Here is an 8,023-nt window from a genome sequence, read left to right as displayed (position 1 = left end):
CACAGACATTTGATTGATGCCAAAGCAAGGAGTCTATGCCATGTAGGATAGTTTCTGGTCCGGCTAGACTATACGGTCTGATTAGACTCTTGTAGTTGCATCTTGTGTTGTCGTGTTATTGTGATGCAATGTCTTAGAAGTTAATCCATGTCATGGTATCAAATAGTGTTGGCTATTTTGTTGTGTATTGTAGACAGAATGCTTTAAGGGATGTGTATTTGGATGGGTTTGTTGATTGTTTTGTAGGATGTGTAGTTTGAGCTCTTTAAGTAATTGTATGAATGTGGGTGATTGTTCATGTGTGTGTAGCACAAATTTGTGTGTTTACTTTCATGGAAGAAAGGTATCACCTCCTCACAAAACCTAATGATATTCTCAGGTGCATTGGGGCATCGTCTCCAATGCCGCCATTTGATGTGGTCTAGTGCTTTGAAGCGGCTCCTTAATGTTCCATCTATAAATTTGTGACAATTGTATGAGTTGGATCATGGTGTTACTCTTAGTGAACCCAAAGGTACATGTGGAGAGTATCCCTATGGCAGCATAGCTCTAGAAGATAAGAGGCTTGGACATATCTGGTATCGATAATCCGTGACTCAAGAGAGTGGACCGAAATCCTCTTGAAAGAAGTAATGGAATTGGCCTTCTATCTGATAATATATTGGACATTTGAATAAATGGTGATTTTTTGCATCTGTCTCCCTCATGGTACATACTTTGTATATTTGTTCTTTCTTAGGGATGTCCTTTGTCCTCCTTGTCTCTATCCAAAGATGACGTTAAGCCACTACCAATTGGCTAATTGTTATTGACATGGCATGCGACTTGTGTTGGCTAAGATACTTGGATTTCTCAATGAATACATGGCTTGGAACCTTGAGGAACGGTTTTTGCACCGAAATTGCCCTTAGGTTTCTCAATTAATCCATGCCCTGAAACCTTGAGGAATGGGAAACTTTGCGGGGGGGAGTATAGCTAATCAAGATCTATGTCATCTCATGCCGAGTGAGGTGACAAGATCTTGGTACAAAGAGAAATCTCTCACCATTTACAAACCTTTCAAACTAGAATTGAATGACATGCAAATAAATCAACCATGACTAAAGTTATATGAAAGCACATAAAAGCATGAAGAAATTAACACAATACAAAGCATTTGTGCGAAATGCCCCCAGTGGCTCCACTTTCCACACATGGATATTTTTTATATTTCTTTCAAAATAGTCAAAAGAGCCATAAATTGCTTTCCTTACAAAAATAGGCTTGCTTGGAGCTATAAATAACTTTCCTCGTGACAAAATTAGGCTTGCCTTTCAAAAATATAATATTTTTTGCACTCACATGTGCACAAAATATTACATGCTTCAACTGTACAAAATGGGCGACAAGCATAATAACAAAATGTCAAGTCAAATAAATGACGCAACTGCATGACACCGCAAACGATAAATATACACTATGCCAACCCTACACCAATCGGTTCTGTCTTGTAGTGCTCATCACCTATTACTCAACAATGCCAACCATGTTAGTTATATACAACTTCTCACAAACATTCCCAGCATGATAACATATGATAGGCACAAACATATACACCAATAACACTAGCTCCGTAATTAACATGGAATCAAGTAACACTAGCATGGTCCAAATGTGCATACACCAATAACACCAGCCCATTAGTATTTAATAATGGAATTATCCATGATACCAACTACTAGTATGGTGCAATTGTATTTCATGCGTTTCCAATCAGAAAGATCTAGCTAACATTTCTCTTGAGTTTGCAATTGTCCTAAATTGCGTGTTTGCTCATATGAGCATATGAGGTCTAGATAAGTGCAAAAGTATCACTCAAGCATCTACCGAGCATCTTCTATAGGATGGTTCTTGAAAGTCAAAGACACTTAGTGTACATGTTTCATGTGAGTGTGTGGTAGTGTGTTGATGATCAATGATTGTGTCAGGTTTAATCATTTTTTCTTGATCATCAATTTTAGAGGTGATTAATCATAAGTAGGATGTGAAGAAAGTGGTCCTCTAAATGGTTTCAACAAACTAGTGTGGAAAAAATTATGAATGTACTAGTGTGATGGTAGATCTAATCGACATGCAAGTCCGATCCCATTGCCACTTGTATCAATTATACAACTACAAAGAATGATCTAAAAAAGTCAAGAAATTGTAACATAGGGGCATAAGTAAGAGCTTCTTTAAAATCTTGAAAAGATTTATGATGTCTTTTAGTTCAATAAAATTGTTTCGCCTTCTTTAAGAGATCTTTCAACAGATGTGCAATGCATGCAAAGTTTTGAACAAATTTCCTATAATAGCTACATAATCCTAAGAATGGTCGTAAGTCTTGTATAGTGCATAGACCTATATCTTTCACTATCTTAGTGCAATTATACTTTGTGCTAGTGAAAGCAGCTTTAACCTTATAATGTGAGGGAATAGACTCTAGGTTAAGCAATCTCATAATTCTTTCAAAAATGAAGTCATGTGTGCTATCATCATCATGTAGAATAGTAACATCTTTACCATTACTAGTTTATTCTCTAAATGAGGTTTACTTTTACCTTCATATTCAGAATACTCATGATTGTTGTTACCCTCTTGCTTGAGTGAACCGTCCTCATTGCTCTCCTCGATCATGTGCATCTTTGCCATGTTGCTCTTCTTCTCCTTTGGACTCTGTTGTTGCAATACGACCCTCTTTGCTATACACATGTAACACACCGAATGACATGAGGCTAGGGGTTCCCTTTGTTAGGCTTGCTAGAAGCATCAACCCTCTTGGCATTGTTGTCATTAGTATTGTCCTTGGGTTTGTCAAAGTTTTGTAGAAAGAATCCCGACTTTTGGGGTTTTGTCACTTGATGTTTAAATTTCTTTGCCTCTTTTTGAAATCCATTTTTCCTCTCATAACTTGCAGAGCTAAGGGAATGTGGATGGAACATATTTACTTCCGCTCTAATAGTGGTCTAAGTCCTACTATAAAGTTCATCGTTTGTTCCTTCTCATGGACGTTGTCTATGGGTTGTGAAGAAGGGTCTACCAAAATCTATCAATATAGGTGGAAATAGACTCTTTCTTCAATTGGTGTACGATGTCCCACTATTTCCTTACCCTAGCCTTATATTGTGGTGAAAATTCTTTTTGATCAACTTCTTAAAGATTTTCAAGTTTGGGGTTTGTGACAACTTTTTCTTATGACATTCCACCATAAAGTAATACACTAGATAGTTAGTAGCGTACTTAAATTTATCCGGTCTAGGGAATTTCTCCCCTGAATAGTAATTGTGAAGTTGGCTAAGTGAAGAAAGTATAGCATGTGCATCTTTCTTGCCATCATAAATTTGAAAACTAAAAGCGTTACAGCTAATCTGACCTCTCTTAGGCATGTAATGTGACCTCAACAATCTCTACGATTTTTGGAGTCTCAAGAATCTGATGAATATGTGCCTCTACTTCTCTTTCTTTGGGATAATCTATCTTCTAGCTCCCTCCTCAACTCGCTCTGAGTATCTATTTGAATATGCAAAGTGTAAAGTCTCTCTTGGATAGATGGAAGTTGTGGATTTTTTCCCAAGATAGAGAAATTTTAAGGAAAAATAGAAGATAAACGATAGATTTTGTGGAGAGAAAAATAAAGAAAATAAAGACCTTATCTTTTACTCGAATAATGGAATAAAGAGTTGTCACCCCACATTGAGTTGATTTGCTCGCAAAAAAGTTGAGTTTCACTCTTTGTTTGTAGGATAAGATGGGTGTCAAAAACTTCAAGTGATTTGATCCGAGTGGTAGAAAAGCCAAGTTTTTTCTCAAGGCACTTGCAATAGTACAGGAAAATTAGCCTTCAAGCCATCGTTGGAAGTTGAGATGATTTGGTAGCCTTCTAGAGATGTTTTCTCTTATTTGTTAGGCACCCAGACTATGCAAAATATTGTGGAAAAATAACCTCTAATAGTTGGCTCCCAATGGAAGGACACAACCTTTGGGCCTGAGTGTAAGAAAGACTATTTTTTAAAGCCTCATGGTACAAAAGCTATTAAGATAGTTTAATCACCTTATATGGATTAAGAAAAATGTAATCACAATGAGAGAAAGCTCATGTGTACAAGAGCTATGAAGGTAGCTTAATCACCTTATATGGATTAAGAAAAACGTAATCACATTTCATGATACTTGACAATTTTTGCTTAAAGGATTGGTTCTTGATCTCTGCACACAAGGTAGTCATGTTTCTATAAATTTGGGATCCCTAAGACATTGCTAAACTTCTTGTTTTTCTTGAAGGATTGGTTCTTAATCTCTCCACATAAGGTAGCAATGTTTCTGTAAATTTGAGACAAAGAAGAAAGCCAAAGGAAGGAGAAACCTTAAAGCAAAGGCTTATGTAGTTGAAAGGCTTGAAGAAAATTGGGAAATTCTAGACATATAATGATGCATCTCTTCATCATAACAAAATTTGCTATGGTGCATCTCTTCAAGGTCTAACTACACAAGAAGTTTAGCCATGTCTTAGAGGTCCTAAATTTATAGAAATTTGATATGGTGCATCTCTTCAAGATCTAACTACACAGGAAGTTTAGCAATATCTTAGAGGTCCCATAGCGAAATTTGCTATGGTGCATCTCTTCAAGATTTGACCACACAAGAAGTTTAACAATGTCTTAGAGGTCCCACAACGATATTTTATATGGTACATCTTTTCAAGATTTGACTACACAAGAAGTTTATTAATGTCTTATAGGTCCAAAATTTACAAAAATTTGCTATGGTGTATCTCTTCAAGGGGACCTCTAAGACATTAATAAACTTCTTGTGTAATAAAATCTTGAAGATATGCACCACAACAAATTTTGTTATGGGACCTCTAAGGCATTACTAAACTTCATATGTAGTCGGAACTTGAAGAGATGCACCATTGCAAATTTCGTTATGGGACATCTAAGACATTACTAAACTTCCTACGTAGTCAGATCTTGAAGAGATGCACCATAGCAAATTTGGGACCTCTATGACATTGCTAAACTTCATGTGTAGTAAAATCTTGAGGAGATGCACCATACCAAATTTTGTTATGGGACCTCTAACACATTAATAAACTTTTTGTGTAGTCGAATCGTGAAGAGATGCACCATAGCAAATTTTGGGACCTCTAAGACATTACTAAACTTCTTGTGTAGTTAGATCTTGAAGAGGCACCATAGAATTTTTTTTAATAGAAATAATTTGCAAAACTTCTCGTGTAGTTAGGTCTTGAAGACCTACACCATAGCAAATTTCTGTAAATTTGGGAACTCTAAGACATTGCTAAACTTCTTGTGAATCAGATCTTAAAAGATGCATCATATAAAATTTCCTTATGGGAACTCTAAGACATTGCTAAACTTCCTGTCTAGTTAGATGTTAAAGAGATGCACTTTAACAAATTTTATTATGGGACCTCTATGACATTTCTAACCTTCTTGTGTAGTTAAATCTTAAAGAGATGCACCACATCAAATTTCTGTAAATTTGGGACCTTTAAGACATTGTTAAACTTTTTGTGTAGTTAGATCTTGAAGAGATGCACCATAGTTGTTAAGATAAATGATAGGAGTTGTTATACATGTGGACGTCCCTGTTTTCTTCAAACGTTTCAACTACACAAGCCTTTGCTAGCACCTAGTTTGCCCAAAGGTCCTTTCTTTTACTTTTTTCTTTGTCCAAGGATCCTTCATAAGAATTCCTTCGAACTTTAGTTCCCCATTTGTAAGCTTTTTATTTTTCTCCTCGATAAATACCTTGGCTCTGATGCCATAACAAGATCTTGGTATAAGGAGAAATCTCTCACCACTCACTTACTTTTCAAACTAGAATTAAACGACATGTGTAAATGAATCAACCTTGCTTAAATCATATGAAATCACATAAAAGCATGAAGAAATTAACATAACACAATGCATTGGGTACAAAATCCCTCCCCTGGCATGAGCAACTCCACTTTCCACACGTAGGTATTTATTTCACAATAGCCCAAGGAATCATAAATAGCTTTCCTTACAAAATTGAGCTTGTCTTTTATAAAAATAATCGTCAGTTTTACAAGTAAGGTTGTAACCATAAATAATTTCTCACATGGCTACATGTCTGTAGCCACCAAGGGTGCCCACAGTGTGACTTGCAACTTGGACCATCCTCCTTGGACTACTCCAAGACATCCTCCTTGGAACATCCTCAGTAGACTAAATCAACTGGACCATCCGACTAGATTGGAACGGATCCCAAGAACCTCCAAAAGCAGAAGGCTCACTATAGTTTTTATGACCCGGACAGTTTTCTTCGTAGAAGCCTTGAGCTTCTAACATCTTGAAGAGGATCCAACAGGACTCGGGTTGTGAGTAAAACTCATTTGCTCGAGGCTCTTGCTTTGCATAGTTATTTATGACCTGGATAGTTTTCTTTGTAGAAGCCTTGAGCTTCTTACATCTTGAAGAGGATCCAACGAGGCTCGGGTTGTGGGTAAAACTCATTTGCTTGAGGCTCCCACTTTGCATATTTATTCTCATGGGTAGCCTTCTAGATAAGCTAGATTTTTGCTCGAGTATTATAGGTTCCTTGGCTTGCTAAAATGGTCTACGTATCCACTTTACTTAGTGACCTCCTTGAAGCATTGTTCAGGTTAAGGCTTTTGGGAGGTGGTCTCTATAAGGGTGGTCTTAGGGGATGGTGGATAGGATGAGGCAAGAGGAGTGTAAGGTGTTAAGGGCTAGCTCTACAGAAGGTGATGGCCTATAATTAGCAGATGAGGCTTGCGATGTTGAAAGGTTTGGGGTGTCCTTCTTCTTCAAAGTACGATAACCACTCCATGGGGAATCTTGAGTGTAGTGGTTCTTCTTCACCAATTAACTATGTAATCAATGGTCATAATCCATACCCTTCCAAGGATGATGCTCTCTATGAGGGTTACATATACATGTAAGAGATGAAGTTTTAGTTCCAAGCTAAACTTTTTCTTTAAAACAATCGATGTTTTATGGATTGGGAATTGAATCGTGTGAAGGGAGGCTGAAGTCCATGTCTCCTAAGATAATATGTTATGATTAGACCTGGTGTCAACCAAGGCTAGCCACAAAGCTACATGGTCTTTCTTGGGGAACTCTAGCTCAAAGGTGAGTAGGTTCCACTGTTGTTTCTTTTTTACCCATATAATGAAGATTGACTTTATGTGTATATAGATTTATACACTTGTGGGCTTGTCACCCCCTTGGTTCTTTTTCTATCGTGAAGTAATTGCCTCGAGGTGTGTCCTCCATTTTTTGTTGTGAGCCTCTTATTTTTCATCCTTTTTCTTGTGGATTTGATAGAGCATATCCTGGATGGGACGTCCATAGTAGCATTTTCAGCTTGCTTGCATTGAAGTATCCTTCCATCTCAACTCCATCCAAGGTCTATACCTTCAATGCATCTTGATAAGCAATTTATGTGACTCCTTGCCTCTACACTTGAATTTTCATTTGGTGTTCTTAATGTTGTGCATGAGTACCATGTTTCCTACCTTTCCTGCATTTGTCCTTAAGTTGGTCATTTTAGTGTTTACATCATCAAATCAAATTACAATATTTTCTCACTTAGTTTCTCTAAGGCAACTAACTTCTTTGGCTAACTTCTCTAGTGAGAGGGGGTTTCCTTTTAAGATTTTGTCATGCTGTAATTTCAAAGCTCAAAACCAAGTGTTCCATTAGCATGACTACATTAAGCCCAAATGTAAGCTAGAAAGGTGTGATGTTTATGGGGTGCGTAATGTGAGTAGAGAAATTTATAATCCTAATCACTTCTAGATATCTCTAGTATCTTGGTGAGAATGTTGTTTTGTTTGTACTCTCGCCTTAGCTGCTCACTTGTGGGTAGTAAGGTGTCAACTTTCTATACACCACAAGAAATTATTTGAGCAAGGACTCCACCACTTCATTTATAAAATATGTACTCACTATTTCTAGTTCACAACCAAAGCGAGTAAACACATTTTCATATA

This window comes from Cibotium barometz, chromosome 7, assembly GCF_041138505.1.
Source record: "Cibotium barometz isolate CiBa-2024 chromosome 7, ASM4113850v1, whole genome shotgun sequence".
In the NCBI taxonomy this organism is placed as follows: Eukaryota; Viridiplantae; Streptophyta; class Polypodiopsida; order Cyatheales; family Cibotiaceae; genus Cibotium; species Cibotium barometz.
Note: the sequence above shows the minus strand (reverse complement) of the source record.